General features: G+C 45.8%; 1 long non-coding RNA gene across 1 annotated transcript; it reads right to left on the bottom strand.

Moving 5' to 3' along the window:
• Window positions 1–6,177: 6,177 nt before the first annotated feature.
• LOC129699316 (uncharacterized) lies at window positions 6,178–12,176 on the bottom strand. Its single transcript, XR_008723828.1, has 3 exons — window positions 10,628–12,176; window positions 6,953–7,070; window positions 6,178–6,621 (listed from the first exon to the last, which is right to left on the bottom strand). It is a non-coding gene; the product is annotated as an uncharacterized LOC129699316 (long non-coding RNA).
• Between the last annotated feature and the right edge of the window lie 2,051 nt (window positions 12,177–14,227).

Here is a 14,227-nt window from a genome sequence, read left to right as displayed (position 1 = left end):
AACATCATTCATAGGGCGGCACGGTGGCGCAGCGGTAGAGTTGCTGCCTCACAACACTTGCAACACCCGAGACGCGGGTTCGATCCTGACTGCAGGTGTTGTGTACGGAGTTTGTACATTCTCCTCATGATGCTGTGGGTTTTCTCCAAAATCTTCGATTTCCTCTTCTGTTTCTACCCAAAATCCAAAGACATACAGGCTAATTGACTTGGGTTTGGATACTTGGTATAAGTGTAAATTGTCCCTTGTGTGTGTTGGCTTTTGTTAATATGCGGAGATCACTGGTTGGTGTGGACTCGGTGGGCCAAAAGTGTGTGTTTCTGTGCTGTATCTCTAAACTAAACTAAACCAAAACTAAAACTGTTGTCTTGTGCCTGCAACACTGTGGTAAAAAGAATTGTCAAGTCAAGAGAGTTTATTGTCATGTATCCCAGATAGGACAATGAAATTCTTGCTTGATGCAGCACAACAGAATATTGTAGGCATAAATTAAGGTCCACATCAACTTTAAAATGAACTTCAGAAGAACAATGTAGGAGGCTGAGAATGTAAAGGTCAGAATGAAGAATTAATCTGACGGAGAATAGAGAAAACGGAGGAGTTTGATGAAGGAAACTTGCATCAGCCGATGGGTTGCACTATAATGTTTGTGACATGTAATGTTTGACTGAATAGTACTCGTGAAAGCACAAAAGCAAGACAAAATGGGTTCACAGAGGGGGTGCAAATGGAGAAGATTTAGACACTATGTATTGAAATATCTGCTGGAGCTCTGAAAAAAAAAAATAATGACAATGTCACAGGACTCAAAGTCAGGAATGGAAATATAGTCTGATCAGTACATTTCAAAGAATCTCGGGCATGGGAGCTGTGTCAGAAATATTGAGGTTATTCACTGATCAAAACAAAGCAACACAAATGAATTGGCAAGCTTTAAAACGGTTACAGCTGAGCTAAAAGTTGGAAAACAAGATAAAAAATAATGCTCATCGTGAAATATATGCATTTAAATCAAGTTGTCCTCGGCACCTTTAGAAAAATGCCTGAAAACATCAGTTTTTGCAATTTCATATTGATGTTTATGGATTTTCAGGTATTTAAGAAGATGTCATGTAGGAAACCAAATAAATGTCATAGCAGGCACTTGAAAAGTAATTTACCATCTACCATCACCAGCACTCAACACACTCAAAATTCACAAATGGACACAAAGTGCTGGAGTAACTCAGCAGGTCAGGCATCATCTCTGGAGAACATGGATTGGTGATGTTTCGGGTTGAATGTCACCTATCATGTTCTCCAGAGATGCTATCTGACCTGCTGAGTTACTCCAGCACTTTGCGCCCTATTATGTATTAACTGGCATCTGCAGTTCTTTGTTTTTACGCAAAAAATTCCATCCAGTGAAGTGGATGAGATTTCAAAACCGATGAGTAATTACCATACTTCAGGCTGAAAGGCACCCACTAAACATGTGTATTTATTTTCTGTTTCAACTTCCTATCTGTGAGATAGAGATAAAATCAAGGTGAAAAAATCGCTCTCTGCTGATGATCCCTGACCTCCCGAGTATTATATTATTTGACTATACTTTTATGCTTTGATAGTTCTTTCATAAGACACTTTCAGCCTTTTGTTTAACTATGGCCTTTGACTTTCGATTTTTTTTCCTTTTCAGGTCCCCTTGTAATATCAAGCTCCTCATAAATCATTTGAAGTTCCCATTGCATTGCACCAGTAATGGTAGCTCAGGGTGTTTGCATGTGTTTTCTACCACAATCTGTGGCTTGGTGCAAAAATAGTATGAAACAATGCCACGTTAACAAATGGTCCTCAAACGTCATTTGTCCTTCAAATAAGGGCAGCATTAAGGATTGCCTTTAAATAACAGGGATCTGATTATTCAATTACTGTGCTATCCTGTAACTTCCTTTCTTCCACCTTCTCTTCAGCTAACTGCTACAAATAATGTGTAGAATTTAATTCCCATGATCCTGAATGCATTAAAAATAACTAATATTGTACAGTAGGTTGCCCTGCAAGCTATAAATCAACATTCCACGTATGTCCCAATTGAGGATATTGTGCAATGGTGCAAGTTAATGTTAAGTTCGAGTTAAGTAAACAATTATATCCACATTAATAGCCCAATAAAGCTGCAGAGCAGACTCAGCACTATAGACCTCAGAGCAACTAATTGCTATTGAGAGATAAATGTTATCAAGGTTCAGATTTTTGTCAGTGTGCTACCCCTCACTCCTAGGAATCAAGTAGTAATTCTAAGTAAGCAAAGACATCTACTGATCAAAGTATAATTAACATCACTTTCATCTGTGTCTGGAAAACAAAGGTGATGAAAGAGATGTTTTTAAAAATGGACCATTTCAAGGATTGTACGCTGTAGAGAAAATTATGAGGAACTTTCAGAGGCAAAATAGTCTCTCATATTGAAGTATTATGGGGGAATTGTGGCATGTTCTTTATCATTATTGTATTATAAGACCAATTTAACTAAAAAATATATAATTGTGAATGTTATGCTACAGCTTATTGAGATATAAATCAATTTCATAAAGTAAATGAAACATTTCCTTCATGATTATTAACTTGGCTCATCCTTGAGAGATTGGAGATGTGGGTGCTCCGGTCACAGCTACTGAGTACACACCTACAGTAAATATAGGTGAGGTTGAGGTAAATTGTATCAAAGAACGTTCCTCCCACCATAAAAGTGACTGACATGTTGCTGAACCTGAGAAGAAAGACTTGCACTGTAATGCGCTCACACATAATCATGGCATTCCATGTTAAATGAAAACACAATGTCTCCCCACAATAAGTGTGAGATTGTAAATAAAACAGGATCCTGATGAAGTGAGTCCTGTGTGGGAAAATAGTCAACTTTTTCAAAGACACGACACAAACATAAAATATGGGATGTTAAAAAATGCAAAGCCTTTGCAATGAAAAGGTCAACCTATCGCACAGATTGTCAGATTGTGAAGGTGATTCATATGTTAAGAATGTATGACTCTACGCCTCTACCCTTTCACCAGATCCACTTTCAGCCTTCGACTTAATGTCTAAACTTTTCCTTTTCCATCCCCTTTTGCATTCACTTTCTCATTTTTCAAACAACATTGCCCGACCTTTCCTACACTCTTTCTCACAGCCTTCCTTCCCCATCCTTCCTGTTGTATGTCAACACATTTGTGTGAAGCTGGAAAACTGGGATATCCCAGCTGTATCAATTGATTGATTGAAAGGTACATGACAGAAACAAGCCGTCTGGTACATCGTGTCTACGCCGATTATCGATCACCTGCTAAGACTTGACTGGACCATGCACTATACATAATTCCCTTTCTCCTGTAGCTGTACACTGTCGATGGCTTGATTGTAAGTAATCATGTTAGTCTTTCCACTGACTGGATAGCACGCAACAAAAAGCTTTTCACCGTACCTCAGTACACGTGACACTAAACTAAGCTAAACTAAAATAGGGCAGCATGATGGCGCAGTGGTAGAGTTACTGCCTTATAGCACCAGATACCCAGGTTCAATCCTGACTACGTATGCTGTCTGTACGTAGTTTGTACGTTCTCCCCGTGCCGAGTGTGGGTTATCCCAGGGAGCTCCAGTTTCCTCCCACACTCTGAAAGACGTACAGGTTTGTAGGTTAATTGATTTGGTAAAATTGTAAAATAGATAAATCGTCCCGAGTGTGTGTGGGATAATATTAATGTGCGAGGTTCGCTGGCTGGTGCGGACTCCCTGGGCCGAAGGGCCTGTTTCCGTGCTGTATACTTAAACTAAACACTAGTTCTATGTTATCACACTTTCACAGCCATTCCCTACACACAAGGGGCAATTTACAGAGGCCAATAAATCTACAATCTTGGATATCTTTGGGATGTGGTCGAAAACCAGCTCAATCAGAGAAAACCTCCAGCGGGATCGGTCAAACACCACACAGACAGTACCTGAGATCAAGATCACACTCGAGTCTCTGGCAATTTGAGGCAGCAGCTCTACCAGCTGTGCCCCTGTGTCGTCCCTAGGTTCCCAGAACAGGGGACTGGCAAAGGCTGATTGCATACTGGTACAAACTCTCACCCACTGAGTGGCAGCCTGTTAGAGAGCAGGGGAATTTCAAGAGGTGAAATGAAGTTGCACACGAGGCAGGAACTGCCAGAGGTTTAATGAAGAATCAGTGGAGCTGACAGATTACATTCACTATGAGTTCCCTCTTGGATGCCCCTGTCCACAGCAATCAAAATGATTCATCCTAAAGCACACACAATACCTGTGTGTACAGTAATGCCAGTAGCAATACTCAGGCTATTGTTTTCAGTGAGGGTAAAATTAAGGTAGTTACAGTATGTGCTTTTTGTAGGGTCTTTTCTAATGGACAATAAGTCTCCCAGGTTTGCTGGCAACTGTGTTTAATTTTCCGCATATTCTTTCTGTTGCAAAGGTTCTGTACTGAATCCAAGAATTTATGAAACTCTCCCTGCGGGACTGATAGAATGAAATAACACTCAATGATATTACCATATGAGTTAATGGGAGATGGAATTTCTCACAAACACTTATCACGCACTGAAATCCCTTTAGAGGCTTTTAGTATCAGCATTTTGATGCACAGATCTCAATTACAGGGAATGCCTGACATGTTGCTGTCATGAAGTATGGATTCGGCTGTTCTAGAAATTCAGCTATCCTCCTGAACCAGCGTTGTGTCTTTTCAGTTTTTTGCTATTATTCTTGCTGTAAGGTAGAGTTGCTGCCTTACAGTGCTCGCAGCGCCAGAGACCCGGGTTCGATCCTGACTACGGGTTCTGTCTGTACAGAGTTTGTACGTTCTCCACGTGACCAGGTGGGCTTTCTCCGAGATCTTCAGTTTCCTCCCACAATCCAAAGACGTACAGGTTTGTAATTGGCTTGGGTTTGTATCCTTGGTATAAGTGTAAATTGTCCCAAGTGTGTGTAGGATAGTGTTGTGCGGGGATCGCTGATCGGTGTGGGCTCGATGGGCCAAAAGGCGTATCTCTATACTGTATCTCTAAACTAAACTAAACCTCACTTGTTTATGGTGGGTGGAAACCTATTTGGTTAGCACGCCAGTGAAGGTGTGGAGAACTGAATGGAGCAAGGCACAGATGGTGGTGAAGGCTCCCAACAGGTCAGTTGTGGTTGGAGTCGATTGTCTCAAAGACACTGATTGGGCTGAAGCAAGCCTTTTCAGTTTTTTGCTATTATTCTTGCTGTAAAGTAGAATACATCTAGGAGAAATGGCAGATGGTTTTACCTACAAAGGGCTTACTTCCTCCTGTGGATTCAAAGGAGCACCTTTCTTATTTTCGTCCTGCTGAGAAAAGTATCCTTTTAACTTACAGTTGGCATCCAGACAATACACAGTGGGATTCTGAGTGCCGTTTGTTAATTGGGCTCCAGCAGTTTAAATGTCTGTATACTGAAGATGAAAATACTTCCATTGAATTCCTTTTGTCTACAATGGTTATGAATGGTATAAGCTATTATTGCAAGTAGCTTTATTAAAACAGAGTGAATAAAATTATTTTATGTAAAATTTGGTCAGCTTCATGCACCAATATCTGGAATTGAAAATTTCAAGGCACTTGTTTCAGTTCTCCTGCTTTCTCCTCTTGTCTTTTCTACTATCAAAGACACCAGTGTTAATAAATCAATAATTGTCAGAAATGCTGGCAGAAATGGAGTGATAGAATTTTACATCTACTTTCATAACAAACAGGAGGAGGGAGATCTCCTCTTTTAATTTGTTCTGAATGGGATCTGTTGGGTTATTTCCTTGCGTTTAAAAAAAAGAACTGCCTTAGCATTTTGGCTCCAAACTAGCCAGTGCCATCCACGGTGTATGTTGGCGGATTGACTCTACCTAACTCATCACAATGCCCCTGGGTTGGCAGCCTTCCTTCTTCACACGAACGCAATTTAAAAAAAATGGAGATAACAAATCTTACAGATCCCATTTAGAACAAATTAAAGGAGGAGGATGACAGCAACAAAATTCAAATTTAAAAAAACAGCCAGCCAGAAAAAAAACATAAATCAGGTGGAACAGATGTAGAGGAGAGCAAGAGAGAGTCATGGAAATAAACACTGAGCTTTACACCTGGAAGCTTATTACATTCATGCAAAGTTCTTTTATATGCACATTTTTAATATAATCGTAAGCCTCTTTAAATAAAATAAGAATAGCCTACAAAAAAAATCCTATGTGAGTATGTTATCAGTATTTAAATAGTCCAATTATAAAAATGGTCAATTGGTTATGGGTGAGAGTAGGGTTTATTATGACAGGAAGCAGTAATGTACAATGTCAAAATACTTATTACTAATAGAAATGACTAGTAATACCCAACATTGGAAAGGAGTATGTCAGGATGGGTCATAATCACCACTGCAAACTATTAAACAACTCAAACCAAGGAAGGTGTCAGTGCAGTTTCTGATACTGAAATGAATCGTAGAAGTCTTCAGGGTGAACATCAATAACGTTGTATCAGCCCGTAGGTGGGATGTCTGGCAGGACCATGGTAAAACTGCATTCCTGCATTCTTCATCTCTTCACATAATCTGTTTAAAATGAGGCAGAGGATAGGATTGGTTGAGAGGGAAGAAAGGATAGATTTGAAAGGATTTGGGCCAAATGCAGGCGGGTGGGACAAGTGCAGATGGGGTAGGTTAGTCAGCATGGACAAGTTGGGCTGAAGGGCCTGTTTCCATGCTGCATTGCTCTTGATGAGGTGATTACAACTCATGACAGAAACTGCAGAAACTGTGCCCTGTAAAAAGCACAGAAATATCTGCAATAAAATGCAATGGAACAGAGTTACAAAGTAAAGAGCTGATGAATTTTCCATCAAAATGCATTGAATGCAGGATAACCATAGATATATTTACTTACAGACATCTGGGCAGCACGGGCTCCAGAAAGAATTGATGGGGGAATTATCCAATCATCTATAACTTTTGTCAAATGGAAGCATCGCTCCATCGAGCTGAAAGCACAGACCCTGATTTTCCTATAATAAATAAAAATAGAATGCAATTAGTCCAAGGTCAGGGCTTGTTTTCCTATAACAGATAATGCAGCTGACCAAATATTTTACAACAGTTCCCCCTCCATGTTGGAAAGCCTGTTTCCGCAGGAAACATTTGTTTTGGGCGTTTACAAATGCAGCAAGACGGCTGCTCTTAAAGGCGTAAGTTGTCTGTTGAACTTCTGTTCAAGTGACAGGAGAAAGAAGTTGATAACAATCCTAAAGTGGAGTTTTGCTTCCTTTCATCCTAAAGCATTGATCAAACTGCTCCTGGATATACCTTAAAGATGGCAAGGTTACACAGAAAAGCTGGAGAAACTCAGCGGGTGCAGCAGCATCTATGGAGCGAAGGAAATAGGCAACGTTTCGGGCCGAAACCCTTCTTCAGACTGATCAGGGGTGGGGGTGGGTGGGGACAAGAAAGGGAAAAGGAGGAGTAGCCGGAAGGCTGGAGGGTGGGAGGAGACAGCAGGGGAGCTGAGGAAGGGGAGGAGACAGCAAGGGCTAACAGAATTGGGAAAAGTCGATGTTCATGCCCCCGGGGTGCAGACTCCCCAAACGGAATATGAGGTGCTGTTCCTCCAATTTCCGGTGCTGCTCGCTGTGGCCATGGAGGAGACCCAGGACAGAGAGGTCAGAGGCGGAGTGGGAGGGGGAGTTGAAGTGCTGAGCCACCGGGAGGTCAGCTAGGTTATTGCGGACCGAGCGGAGGTGTTCGGCGAAACGATCGCCCAACCTCCGCTTGGTCTCACCGATATAGATCTGCTGACATCTAGAGCAGCGGACGCAATAGATGAGGTTGGAAGAGATGCAGGTAAACCTCTGTCGCACCTGGAACGATTGCTTGGGTCCCTGAAAGTAGTTGAGGGGGGAGGTAAAGGGACAAGTGTTGCATCTGCTGCGGCCGCAAGGGAAAGTGCCCGGGGAGGGGGTGGACCGAGAGGGAAGGGAAGAATTGACAAGGGAGTTATGGAGGGAGCGGTCTTTGCGGAAGGCAGATATGGGGGGAGATGGGAAGATGTGGCCAGTAGTGGGGTCACGTTGGAGGTGGCGAAACTGACGGAGGATTATTTTTTGTATGTGATGGCTGGTGGGGTGAAAGGTGAGGACTAGGGGGACTCGGCCCTTGTTGCGAGTGCGGGGATGGGGAGAGAGAGCAGTGTTGCGGGGTATGGAAGAGACCCTGGTGCGAGCCTCATTTATGGTGGAGGAGGGGAACCCCCGTTCCCTGAATAGTGAGGACATTTCAGATGTCCTGGTGTGGAACGCCTCATCCGTGGAGCAGATACGGCGTAGACGGAGGAATTGGGAGTAGGGGATGGAGTCCTTACAGGAAGCAGGGTGGGAAGAAGTGTAGTCCAGATAGCCATGGGAGTCAGTGGGTTTATAGTGTATGTCGGTTAGAAGTCTATCACCTGCAATGGAGATAGTGAGGTCAAGGAATGGTAGGGAAGTGTCGGAGATGGTCCAGGTGTATTTCAGTGCCGGGTGGAAATTAGTGGTGAAGTGGATGAAGTCAGTCAGTTGTGTGCGGGTGCAGGAGGTGGCACCAAAGCAGTCGTCGATGTAGCGGAGGTAGAGGTTGGGGATGGGGCCCTGGTATGTATCGAACAAGGATTGTTCGACGTAACCTACAAATAGGCAGGCATAGCTGGGGCCCATGCGTGTGCCCATAGCTACGCCTTGTATTTGGAGGAAGTGGGAGGAGTCGAACTCGAAGTTATTGAGGGTAAGGACCAGCTCCGCTAGGCGGAGGAGAGTGTCAGTGGCTGGGTATGGGTTGCTTCTCTGGTCGAGGAAGAACCGGAGGGCTGTGAGACCATCGTGGTGGGGGATGGAGGTGTATAGTGATTGGACGTCCATGGTGAAGATGAGGGGGTGAGGGCCTAGAGAATTGAATGCGCGGAGACGACGGAGAGTGTCTGAGGTGTCTTGGACATAGGTAGGGAGGGATTTAACCAAGGGTGATAGGATGGAGTCAAGGTATTTGGAAATGAGTTCGGTGGGGCACGAACAGGCGGAGACAATGGGTCTTCCGGGACAATCTGGTTTGTGGATTTTAGGGAGAAGGTAAAATCGGGCTGTGCGGGGCTGGGGAACGATGAGGTTGGAGGCTCGGTCGGGTAGGGCATTGGAGTGGATGAAGTTGGTGATGGTGCTGGAGATGGTGGCCTGGTGCTCGTCAGTGGGGTCATGGTCCAGGGGTAAGTAGGAGGAGGTGTCCGATAGTTGGCGCGTGGCCTCAGCTTTGTAGAGATCGGCGCGCCAGACTACCACGGCACCTCCCTTGTCAGCGGGATTAAAGATGGCAAGGTTTACTTGGGGACTGAAGACTAACCTCCAATAAAAACACTATTTATGGCTCAATGCTGCTGACTACCTCAGGATAGCTACTCAGCTGTGATGTTTGATAGCACCCGTAGGCTTCGGCCTTTCACACTTCCAGCACATCATTCTAGCAGCATGTGTCACACACAGTGCACACTCAAGCTGAGATCACCCCAAACTCTGGAAGATACAAATTCTAACCTTTTTGCTTTTGTCTTTGGGAAACCCTTTCCCTTGTGTCAAAAATCTGCTGTGCATTAAGCTTGCAGGCTCAGTCACCAGCTGGAGGGATCCTGGGAATGACTTGAAAAGCAGAAGTGTAACTTAAAAGAGTGAGAGGGAAAGGAAGAGCTGCTTAGACATCTAGACCCAAATATTCCTCCTTTGTTATTTGTCTTTTTTCAATAACATCAGCAACTGTCAATGTTGGTGCTAGTGCATATCAGAAGATGGGTTGTGAAATGTTGCTTACTACTGTCTGGAAAATGGATTCCTGGTTGATATATACCCAACACATTGATCACAACTGACCTGCCCTGTGACTTGCAGCACCCCTAGCTCCAAGGCCTCATGAGCTTTTAGAGGGCATGCCATTCCCAACATCAAGGTCTCATGACTGTGGCTGCCCTTCAAGGAGGAGTTGACTGCAATCATGCCTGGGCCTCAACAGCTCCAAACAAGACCATGCCCAGGGTCAACTACAAAACCCGCATAGTTAGAAGGTACGTTCACTGTTCATGGATATCTCTGAAGATACTTAGAAACTGTTCCACAAATGTAAATACGTGGGTAGCAGAGTGGCACAGTGAGTGGCACAGTGTTGCAGTGGTAGAGTTGCTGCCTTACAGCACCAGAGACCTGGGTTCGATCTAGACTACGGGAGCTGGCTGTACGGAATTTGCACGTTTTACCATGTGACAGTGTGGGTTTTATCTAAGTGCTCAGGTTTCCTCTCATATTTCAAAGGCGTGCAGGTTTGTAGGTTAATTGCCTTCTGTAAATTGTCCCCAGTGTGTAGGATAACTAATGTACGGGGGATTATTCGTTGGTGTGGACTCGGAAGGCCGAAGGGCCTGTTTCCACGCTGTATTTCCAAACTAATCCAAACTAATTAAAATAAATAGTAATAATAAGTTCACTTAAAACACAGTTAACTGAAGTAAAATAATTAAAGCTTTAATATTGATTGAAATAAAGAACAAACTACCCACCTACATCAGTGCAACTTTCTGACGGTCAGCAGTGCTATTTAAATCCCAATGGTGAGTTCAGGGACAGAGTGGGAGGTCAGTATAGTATAAATAAGTAGATACTTATGTACGTGGTATGACCTTGACATATTGCTGCTCTTTGTTTTGAGACTGACCCCACTCACAATGTCATTTCCTCTGCATCGGAGAGACCAAACAGATGGGCTAATGAAGTTGCAGAATACCTCCCGCCAATTCGCTAAGTGGAAACTGGACTTTCAAAAAGCCTTTGACAAGGTCCAACACAAGAGATTAGTGTGCAAAATTAGAGAACATGGTATTGGGGGCAGGGTATTGACATGGATAGAGAACTGGTTGGCAGACAGGAGCAAAGAGTAGGAATTAACGGGTTCTTTTCAGAATGGCAGGCAGTGACTAGTAGGGTGCCGCAAGGCTCGGTGCTGGGACCCCAGTTATTTACAATTTATATTAATGATTTAGACGAGGCAATTAAATGTGACATCTCCAAATTTGAGGAATTCCCTGCCACGGAAGGGAGTGAGGCCAATTCACTGGATGTTTTCAAGGCACGAGTTAGATATAGTGCTTTTCTGGGCTAAAGGATTCAAGGGGTGTGTGGAGAAAGCAGGAACGGGGCACTGATTTTAGAAGTTCAGCAATTCGAAAGGCCGAATGGCCTACTTACTCCTGCACCTATTTTTCTATGTTTCCATGAAACCTGATCTCCCTGTTGTTTGTTACTTTAGTTCTCTATCCAACCTATACTTTAACCTCTCTACATTCTGCTTGGGACTGCGTGACCTTTTGGAGTGTTTCTGCTTGCACGAGGCTGAAGGGCTTGGCCAGGCAGGTAGAAGGATCGAACCCGCGGTGGTTTAGGTATCGTATAAGGCAGGCACGTGCCGTCAGGTTAGGCATGGTAGGCACTGCCTACCCTGACTAAAATGATGAAATGGCAATTATTAAATATAAATAGTAAAGCCATGGCAGAATTATGTCCATCTAAGAGATCGTGCCTTTCATCCGCAGCACTTGCAACACGCGAAGGTCTGTGCAGCTCACGTGCCGTCAGCGCTGCTTCAAGCCGTCAATGACAAGCGGGGCTGAAGGCAGCTGAAATTCTGCCTTTGCAGTACTGTGCAGGTCCAGTAGCCTACTGCGCATGCGGAGCGCGAGTTTCTTGGCGGATTTTTCAAATATAGATTGTCATTATTTTAAGAGTACCTCAGGAAACGAAGAGTGAAGAATGGAGTTTGTGTACCAATAATGTGGCAAGTACATTTCTTGGTGCTTTATGTTTTTAAATACCGTATTTCCCGGGGTGGGGGGAGAGCTCCTTTCACAGTGTTTGTGGAGTCTAGCCCGGGGTAAAGTTGCGGGAAGGGCAGGAGTGCTGTGAAGGAGGGGATCGGGGCCAGTAACCCACTTGCGACACTCTGGGCACGGAGCCACCACATTGTGGCCGGGAAGTGAATTAGCTCGGGTGGCCGCGAGTGGCAGCCGGGACTGGGCAGCTCCTTCTGCCAGTCCCCGCTCACCTCTGGCAGTGCTCTCCATCAGTAAATCTCTCTCCTGCCGCTCGCTGGCCTCACTCATGTCAGCCGCTTCCCACAAATCATTAAGTTCCGACTGCACGATCGAGGGACCAATTGAGATTAATCGGCTGTCGGAATTTAAGGAATTGCGGGAAGCGGCTGACATGAGCGAGGCCGGCGAGCAGAAGGTGAGAGGTGTTCAGACGGAGAGCACAGCCACAGGTGAGCGGGCCGGCAGAAGGCGCTGAAGTGGCAGCCGATTCTGCTTCCCTCCCCGGAAGTGGCGGCCAGTTCTGCTGTCCGTGCCCGGAGCGCTGCGGCAGAGGTGAGTGAGTCTGACATGATCTCCGATCCTCTCCTTCTCAACACTCCTGCCCTCCCCGCATCTTTAACCCCTGGCACAGACTCTCCACACGCTGTGAAAGGAACTCTCCCTCCAATTGGTCCCTTGAATTAGTATTGTCATTCAATTAGATGACAACTGATTCAACGTCCCGGTGCTGCTCCCGTTTTTCCCACCATCTCTCCACCTGCCTTCATCCTCCGTCCCCTACCCATTCAGTAATTAAAAAATGAAGGAGATTTAGAAGCCTTCGGCAAATTGAATTGTTACTTATTTTTATTTTTTACCGAGAGAACAATCTGCGCATACGCGGTTTAAGATTTTTTTTAAAAGCCGACTGACTGCCTACCTTAAGTAATTACTCACGGCACGTGCCTGGTATAAGGTCATTTGTTGTTCTATCTGTAAAATGACTTACTGCGCACACAAGTCTTTTACTGTAACTATTTATTTAGGTAACTGTTTATCACTATGCTGTAGCTGTCCGTGGTCATCACTGGAGCTAGAGAACGAGCTAGAGGTGGGGACACTACAATTATACTGGAGACAATGGGGAGTGGTTAGTGATACGGGAGGTCACTATGGTTAAAGGAACATGCACTGATCTACATCCTTCCTCTTGGAAACAAAAGCGTGGCAGGTACTATACAGAGTGACCACGGCTCATACGCTACGAACACCAACCGCACCGGCAACAGTACAATACTATGCGAGTTCCCCGTAGCGGACAGGCGGCCTGACCAGCCGGCCAGAGCGGGTGCGTAAACCGCCCTCCTCCTCATCGTCGGGAACAGAAGGGACGGCAGCCGGGGGATGGGCAGGGGAGGCGGGCGGAGGAGAATGCGGGGCTGCGGGTGGAGAAACAGGCTTGGCAGGGGAGGGAGGTTTTGCGGGCGATGCTGGCTTGACAGGCGAGGCAGGGGAACGGGCGGACAGTTGTGAGGGTAGGGTGCGTGGCATGCGAGGTGTAGACGGGGCGTGAGGGGCAACGGGAGGTCGAGAAGAGATGGGGGGGTGAGAAGGATCCGCGGGAGGCGGAGCGGGCTCATTCACAAGGAGTAAGTGCTGGCGGGAGCGACGGTAGATAGCCCCCTCGTAGTCGACGAAGTAGGAGCGCGGAGAACCGGCGTCGCCGACTACGACGGCCAGGCGGTAGTGGCCAGTGGGGGATTGCATCCGGACAACCTGCCCCGGGAGCAGACGTGGAAGTAGCCGGGCAGATTTGTCGAAGGAGCGCTTCTGGGTGTCCTGTTTTTTGGCAATGCGCTCAGTGACAGTGGCAGGATTTTGTACGGAGGGCTTGAGGGACTGCTGGGAGACCGGCAGGGGAGGTCTGGTGGTGCGAGACATAAGGCGCTGGGCAGGGGAACCGAGCGCAGGGTCGCGGGAAATGTTACGGAGGTTGAGCAGGGCAAGGTGGAAATCGGCACGGAACAGGCGGCAGTGTTCAAGCAGCTCCTTGGCGCTACATACGGCCTGCTCAGCAAGTCCGTTGCTTTGAGGAAACTCGGGGCTGCTGGTGATGTGGTGAAAGTTCCAACGGGCAGCAAAGGTCTTGAACTCGTCGCTGGAGAATTGGCTACCGTTGTCGGACCGGAGGGTCACCGGGGAGCCGAAGGTGGAGAAGTGTCGGCGAAGTTTCCCGATGACGGCGGCAGAGGTGATGGAGGTCAGCTGGTCGACCTCGAACCAGCTGGAATAGGAGTCCATGAGGACCAGGAA

Source organism: Leucoraja erinacea, chromosome 1, assembly GCF_028641065.1.
Source record: "Leucoraja erinacea ecotype New England chromosome 1, Leri_hhj_1, whole genome shotgun sequence".
In the NCBI taxonomy this organism is placed as follows: domain Eukaryota; kingdom Metazoa; phylum Chordata; class Chondrichthyes; order Rajiformes; family Rajidae; genus Leucoraja; species Leucoraja erinaceus.
The sequence above is the reverse complement of the archived record's forward strand: the minus strand, read 5'-3'. Positions and strand labels throughout refer to the sequence as shown.